At 32.4% G+C, this 7,721-nt stretch overlaps 1 protein-coding gene across 2 annotated transcripts in view; it reads left to right on the forward strand.

The window, feature by feature from the left end:
• The first annotated feature begins 1,673 nt into the window (after window positions 1–1,673).
• hao2 (hydroxyacid oxidase 2 (long chain)) overlaps window positions 1,674–7,721 on the forward strand; it is a 22,124-nt gene continuing 16,076 nt past the window's right edge. The window contains exon 1 of one of the 2 annotated variants that reach the window (XM_061970876.2): window positions 1,674–1,751. The gene's annotated coding sequence lies outside the window, so the exon portion shown is untranslated. Of the gene's footprint in view, window positions 1,752–4,717; window positions 4,759–7,721 lie in introns of those variants that run through there. The other variant, XM_061970877.2, reaches the window with a different exon arrangement.

The raw sequence follows: 7,721 nt of genomic DNA on the forward strand, positions 1-7,721 counted from the left end.
TAAATCGAGCTTCGCGAACCAGGAAGTAGCATGCTAACGAACAAACAAACAAACAAAAGTTGCGCTATCGTGCTACACATTTTCTGTTTTCAACATTTGCTCGGAACAATTCCTTGAATAAAACGTTTTTACAGTCTGCTCATCTTAAATTATGCTTAGCGAACCAGGAAGTAGCATGCTAACGATCAAAGGAACAAACGAAAGTTGCGCTAATATGCTACACATTTTCAACATTTGATCGTAACAATGGGGCTTCACGGTGGCAGAGGGGTTAGTGCATCTGCCTCACAATACGAAGGTCCTGAGTAGTCTTGGGTTCAATCCCGGGCTCGGGATCTTTCTGTGTGGAGTTTGCATGTCCTCCCCGTGACTGCGTGGGTTCCCTCCGGGTACTCCGGCTTCCTCCCACTTCCAAAGACATGCACCTGGGGATAAGTTGATTGGCAACACTAAATTGGCCCTAGTGTGTGGATGTGAGTGTGAATGTTGTCTGTCTATCTGTGTTGGCCCTGCGATGAGGTGGCGACTTGTCCAGGGTGTACCCCGCCTTCCGCCCGATTGTAGCTGAGATAGGCTCCAGCGCCCCCCGCGACCCCAAAGGGAATAAGCGGTAGAAAATGGATGGATGGATGGATGGATCGTAACAATTCCCTGAATACTGTGCTACAGATTTTCCGTTTTCAACATTTCATCTGAACAATTCCCGAAAAAAACGTTTTTACAGTCTGCTCATCTGAAATCATACTTAGTGAACCAGGAAGTAGCATGCTAACGAACAAATGAACAAACGAAAGTTGCGCTAATATGCTACACATTTTCAACATTTGATCGTAACAATTCCCCGAATACTGTGCTACATGTTTTCTGTTTTCAACATTTGATTGCAAACATTTTTTGAATAAAACGTTTTTACAGTCTGCTCATCTGAAATCATACTTAGTGAATTAGGAAGTAGCATGCTAACGAACAAATGAACAAACGAAAGTTGCACTAATATGCTACACATTTTCAACATTTGATCGTAACAATTCCCTGAATACTGTGCTACAGATTTTCCGTTTTCAACATTTCATCTGAACAATTCCCGAAAAAAACGTTTTTACAGTCTGCTCATCTGAAATCATACTTAGTGAACCAGGAAGTAGCATGCTAACGAACAAATGAACAAACGAAAGTTGCGCTAATATGCTACACATTTTCAACAATTGATCGTAAGAATTCCCCGAATACTGTGCTACACATTTTCTGTTTTCAACATTTGATCGTAAACATTTTTTTTAATAAAACGGTTTTACAGTCTGCTCATCTTAAACTATGCCTAGTGAACCAGGAAGTAGCATGCTAACGAACAAACAAAGGTACCGCGCTACACAATTTTTCCAGATAATTTTTGTGTACATTTTTCTTTCCTGTTGTCAGTTTATGAACGCATTAGCTTGGGCCTTGGTTCTGCTAGTAGAGAGACACACATTATTAATATTATTATTAATGGTGTACGGTAATAAAGATCCAGGAGAACAGGTCATGTTAACTTTCAGTTTCGGTTCCTGCAAAGGCACAGCAACCGCTGTGGACAAAGGCATGTGGGGGAGGGGGTCGGCATCACCACCAGGGCAGTGTTCCACTGGCATGGGGGCGGAGCTTCCCAACGTGATGAAGAGGGTCGGGGGGGCAAAGCACGGTCTGCCCCCCCGACACAACCTTGACACACCAGAGCAGAGGCGTGACGCCCAGAAGGACAGCAGGCCAAGGTAAGACACTGTTGTTGTTTTTGGTTTGGCGTTGAAGTAACAACGACGATATGTGTGGCGTGGAGATGAGTAGGATGAACGTGTGAATAAAAACAACAACTAACAACTCTTTGTTGAGCTAGCAGCCGCTACACAATACACTTCTAGAAACACACAATGTGCAGCCTGTCAGCGTTCACTGCGCGCACACATTCAACACACACACACACATTCAACACACGCACACACACACACACACACACAAAACGATTGTCGCATGAAATGATTGTAACATGAAATAATGTTACATGAAACTATTGTTAGATGATATTAGTGTTACATGAAATTATTGTAACATGTAACTACTGTAACATGAAATAATGTTACATGAAAAAATTGTAACATGAAATTAATGTTACATGAAATTATTGTTACATGAAAGTATTGTTACATTAAATTAATGTTACATGAGATTACTGTTACAAGAAACTAATGTTACATGAAATTAACGTTACATGAAATTATTGTTACATTAAATTGTTACATGAAATTACTGTTACATGTAATGAATATGAAATTATTGTTACATGAAATTGTTGTTACATTAAATTAATGTTACATGAAATTAATGTTACATGAAACTATTGTTACATGAAATTATTGTAACATGAAATTATTGTTACATTAAATTAATATTACATGAAATTATTGTTACATGAAATTAATGTTATATGAAATTATTATTACATTAAATTAATGTTACATTAAATTATTGTTACATTAAATTAATGTTACATGAAATTATTGTAACGTGAAATTGTTACATTAAATTGTTACATGAAATTACTGTTACATGTAATGAATATGAAATTAGTGTTACATGAAATTGTTGTTACATTAAATTAATGTTACATGAAATTAATGTTACATGAAACTATTGTTACATGAAATTATTGTAACATGAAATTATTGTTACATGAAATTATTATTACATGAAATTATTGTTACATGAAATTAATGTTATATGAAATTAATGTTATATGAAATTATTATTACATGAAATTAATGTTACATGAAATTATTGTTACATGAAATTAATGTTACATGAAATTATTGTAACATGAAATTATTGTTATATTAAATTGTCACATGAAATTATTGTAACATGAAATAATTGTTACATTAAATTAATGTTACATTAAATTATTGTTACATGAAACTATTGTTACATGAAATTATTGTTACATGAAATTATTGTTACATGAAATTAATGTAAGATTAAATTAATGCAACATGAAATTCATGTTACATGAAATTAATATAACATGAAATTAATGTTATATTAAATTTATGTTACATGGATTAACATGAAAGTGTTTGATATTATAATTCCAGTTTGATGAAGTCCTGAATTGATCAATTCAACTTTATTGATGAGCAAGAAGTTATGCTATGCTATGTTTAAAACTTAATGTATATTATATCAATATTATTATAACAACACTATTATTATATCAATACTAGTATTACAGTATATCAAATTGTATTATTATATCAATAATATTATATAAATACTATTATTATATCAACAGTATTATTATATCAATGATATTATTAAAGCAATAATATTATTATATCAATAATAATTATCGATTATTTTAGTAATCGAGTAACCCAGGGTTTTTCAACCTTTTTTGAGCCAAGGCACATTTTTTGCTTGGAAAAAATGCGGAGGCACACCACCAGCAGAAATCATTAAAAAACAAAACTCAGTTGACAGGAAAAAGTCGTAATTGTTGGATATGACTTTAAACCATAACCAAGCATGCATCACTATAGCTCCTGTCTCAAAGTAGGTGTACTGTCACCACCTGTCACATCACACCCTGACTTATTTTGAGTTTTTTGCTGTTTTTCTGTGTGTAGTGTTTTAGTTCTTGTCTTGCGCTCCTATTTTGGTGGCTTTTTCTCTTTTTTTGGTATTTTCCTGTAGCAGTTTCATGTCTTCCTTTGAGCGATATTTCCCGCATCTACTTTGTTTTAGCAATCAAGAATATTTCAGTTGTTTTTATCCTTCTTTGTGGGGACATTGTTGGTTGTCATGTCATGTTCAGATGTACTTTGTGGACGCCGTCTTTGCTCCACAGTAAGTCTTTGCTGTCGTCCAGCATTCTGTTTACTTTGTAAGTCAGTTCAGTTTTAGTTTTGTTCTGCATAGCCTTCCCTAAGCTTCAATGCCTTTTCTTAGGGACACTCACCTTTTGTTTATTTTTGGTTTAAGCATTAGACACCTTTTTACCTGCACGCTGCCTCCCGCTGTTTCCGACATCTACAAAGCAATTAGCTACCTGCTGCCACCTACTGATATGGAAGAGTATTACACGGTTACTCTGCCGAGCTCTAGACAGCACCGACGCTCAACAACAACACATTATTTGCAGACTATAATTACTGGTTTGCAAAAAATATTTTTTTAACCCAATTAGGTGAAACTAGGTAATCTTCCACGGCACACCAGACTGTATCTCACGGATAACACTGGAGTAATCTATCGATTAGTTTGATGGATTAATGGAGTAATCGGATAAAACACACTTTATAGTCTCAATGTGTATTTGAGGGACAATAGTTGGAATAAATAAATATTTTCCTGCTTGCCATAGCCTTCATTACCTTTTATTTCCCTTCATTTACCTTTTACTTATCTTCCTTACCTTTTATTTTTCTTCCTTGACCGTCCCTTACCTTATTCTACCTTCTATATCCCTGTTTTCTACCATTTATTGACCTTCATCTACCTTGTACTGATCTTCTTGTTATGGCCTGTCAGCCCAGGTTATTCTTCTATGTTGGAGTGTGTTTGTGTAGCCAGCGCTTCTTCCCTCCTTTGTTTACATTCCCATAGCTAGGAGCGTTAGCAAACACACCTGTCCACGGGGATAAATAGTGTTCACACCTGTTGCAACGCTAATGACACACCCTAATATACCTGCCTCGCCGCTCTCTCAATGTTAACCACTGGTGACAGGTACGTTCTGCAGTCCTTGCTGCTCCGAGTTTGTATGTTAGCTTCATGCTACTGTTAAGTTTCGTATGTTAGCTTCATGCTCCTGTTCAGTTTTGTATAATAGCATCATCTTTTATCTTGTCTTACCTTCTATATTCCTATTTTACCTTTTATTGATCTTCTATTTATCTTATTTTACCTTTTTATTTACTTTCTTTGGGTGGTCTTTTACTTTGTTTGATTCTCTATATTCCTTTTGTTACCTTTCATTCACCTCCTATTTAACATATGTTAATTTTTTTACCTTCTATATATTCTTTTTAATTTTTATCTACCTTTTTCACAGTGTTATCTTGTTCTACCCTCGAGTCCTTGTTTTACATATTTTTTTATTTACATTATCTACTGTATTATTTTTACCTTTTTATTTACCTTCTTTAAACATCTTTTATCATGTTTTACTCTTTAAATTCCTTTTATCTTTTTATTTAACTTAACTTATTTTACCTTCTATTTAACTTCTTGGCTTTCATTTACATTCGTTTACCTTTTTTAAACTTAGTTTATCTTTTATTTACCTTATTTACATTATTATACCTAGTATATTAATTTGACCTTCTTATTTACCTTCTCTAAAATATTATGTTTTACTCTCTAAATTCCTTTGACCATTTTATTTAACTTCTTTTAACTTATATTTAACTAAATTTAGCTTGTATCTGCCTTATTTACATTATTGTACCGTCTATTTACCTTCTATATTCCTTGTTTACCTTTTATCTACCTTCTATTTAACTGCTTTTATCTTTTTTATTTACCATCTTTGACTGTCTTTTACTTTGTTTTACTTTTAATATTCCTTTTTTTAACCTTTCACATACCTTCTATTTAACCTATTTTACCTTCTATTTATATTTTGTGTACATTTTATTTATTTTCTTTAGCGGTCTTGTTTTACCTTCTATATTCCTTTTTTCCCTTTTTTTAATTGACCTTATTTTGCCATCCACTTGTTTGAACTTGAATCTACCTTATTTACAATTACCTACTGTATTCATTTTAACCTTTTTATTTACCTTCTATATATAACTTGGGACGGCGTGGCGCAGTGGAAGAGTGGCCGTGCGTGACCCAAGGGTCCCTGGTTCAATCCCCACCTAGTACCAACCTCGTCATGTCCGTTGTGTCCTGAGCAAGACACTTCACCCTTGCTCCTGATGGGTGCTGGTTAGCGCCTTGCATGGCAGCTCCCTCCATCAGTGTGTGAATGTGTGTGTGAATGGGTAAATGTGGAAGTAGTGTCAAAGCGCTTTGAGTACCTTGAAGGTAGAAAAGCGCTATACAAGTACAACCCATTTATCATTTATCATTTATATATAACTTCTGAGTTTTAATTTACCTTCTTTAAAAATATTTTATCTCGTTTTAATATATGTTACTTTCTATTTAACTTATTTTGTCTTTTATCTACCTTATTTACATTTTTTCTTGTACATTCGTCTTACCTTCTTTGACCTTCTTTAACGTCTTACTTTTTACCTTCTATATTCCCTCTATTTACCTTGTTGTATCTTTGACCTTTTATGTTTTATTGACCTCCCTTTTAACACACGTCTACGAGTTTATTGACCATATAGATTTAGATAATTTAGAAAATAAAACACTGTACTTTAATGAAGTGATTCTTTGGCGTATCACTAGGTGGAGCCATTGTACCACAGTTTGAGAATCACTGGTCTAATTTTTTATATCAAATATTCCACTTTGAAATATTTTTTTGGGGAAAATATTGCATATTTTGTGTGTTTGCCATAGGAAAAATTAAGTTTTCTCTGACCAAAAAACCCCCCCAAAACTTCCAGTTGATGTATAGACCAGAAGTTGATGTAGAGATTTAAGCAATAAAAAAATAATAATTATGAATTATTTTTAATACTTTTATGAGAGGGACCCTTTTGAATCCCTGAGAATTTTAGTGGGATTTTTTTTTTCTCGAAAAATAATAATGAATCAAAAATCCATGTTGTTTTATTGACCTATTTAAGGCTCCAATTATTTCACATCAAATATTACACTTTGAAATATTTTGGGGGAAATATTACATATTTTGTTTTTAATTTTTTTGTTTTTATTTACAAAAAGAGCATAAAACATTAATATAATATACATTTTCGACAGATAGATCCAAAGAGATTTGAGCATTAAAAGTAAAATAAAATAAAATAAATATATATTTTCATCACTTTTATGAGTGGGACCCGTTTGGATCCCTGAGAAGTTTCGTAGGATTTTTTTATTTAAAAAAAGGGCATACAACATAAAAAGAATACACATTTTATATTGACAGATAGATCCAAATTTGATCTAGAGATTTAAGTGTTAAAGGTAAAAAAAAAATGTTTAAATAAAAAACTTATTTTCAACACTTTTATGAGTGGGACTTGTTTAGATCCCTGAGAATTGTAGTGGGATTTTTTTTTTTTTTTTGTCAAAAAATAATAATGAATTAAAATCAATGTTATGAATTATTTACATATTTAAAGATCCAATTACTTCACATCAAATATTATACTGACATATTTCTGGGGGAAATATTGCATATGTATTTATTTATTTATTATTTTATTTTTTTAAATTTATGAAAAGGGCAAAAACATAAAAATAATTAAAAAAAATTCATAGACATATAGTTTCAAAATTGATCTAGAGATTTAAGCGTTAAAGGTAAAAAAAAAAAAAAAATTAAACAATTTTTAAAAAAGACTTAGTTTTAACACTTTTATGAGTGGGACCCGTTTGGATCCCTGAGGATTTTAGTGGGATTTTTTTTTATTTTATTTTTTTATCTACAGATAAAAATGAATCAAAATCAATGTTTTCAGGCTCCAATTACTTCACATCAAATACTACACTTTCAAATATATTTGGGGGTAAAATATTTATTTTCTTTTTTTTTTTAACTTACTGAAGTTGATCTAGAGATT

The sequence above is a fragment of the Nerophis lumbriciformis genome, linkage group LG13, assembly GCF_033978685.3.
Source record: "Nerophis lumbriciformis linkage group LG13, RoL_Nlum_v2.1, whole genome shotgun sequence".
Lineage (NCBI taxonomy): Eukaryota > Metazoa > Chordata > Actinopteri > Syngnathiformes > Syngnathidae > Nerophis > Nerophis lumbriciformis.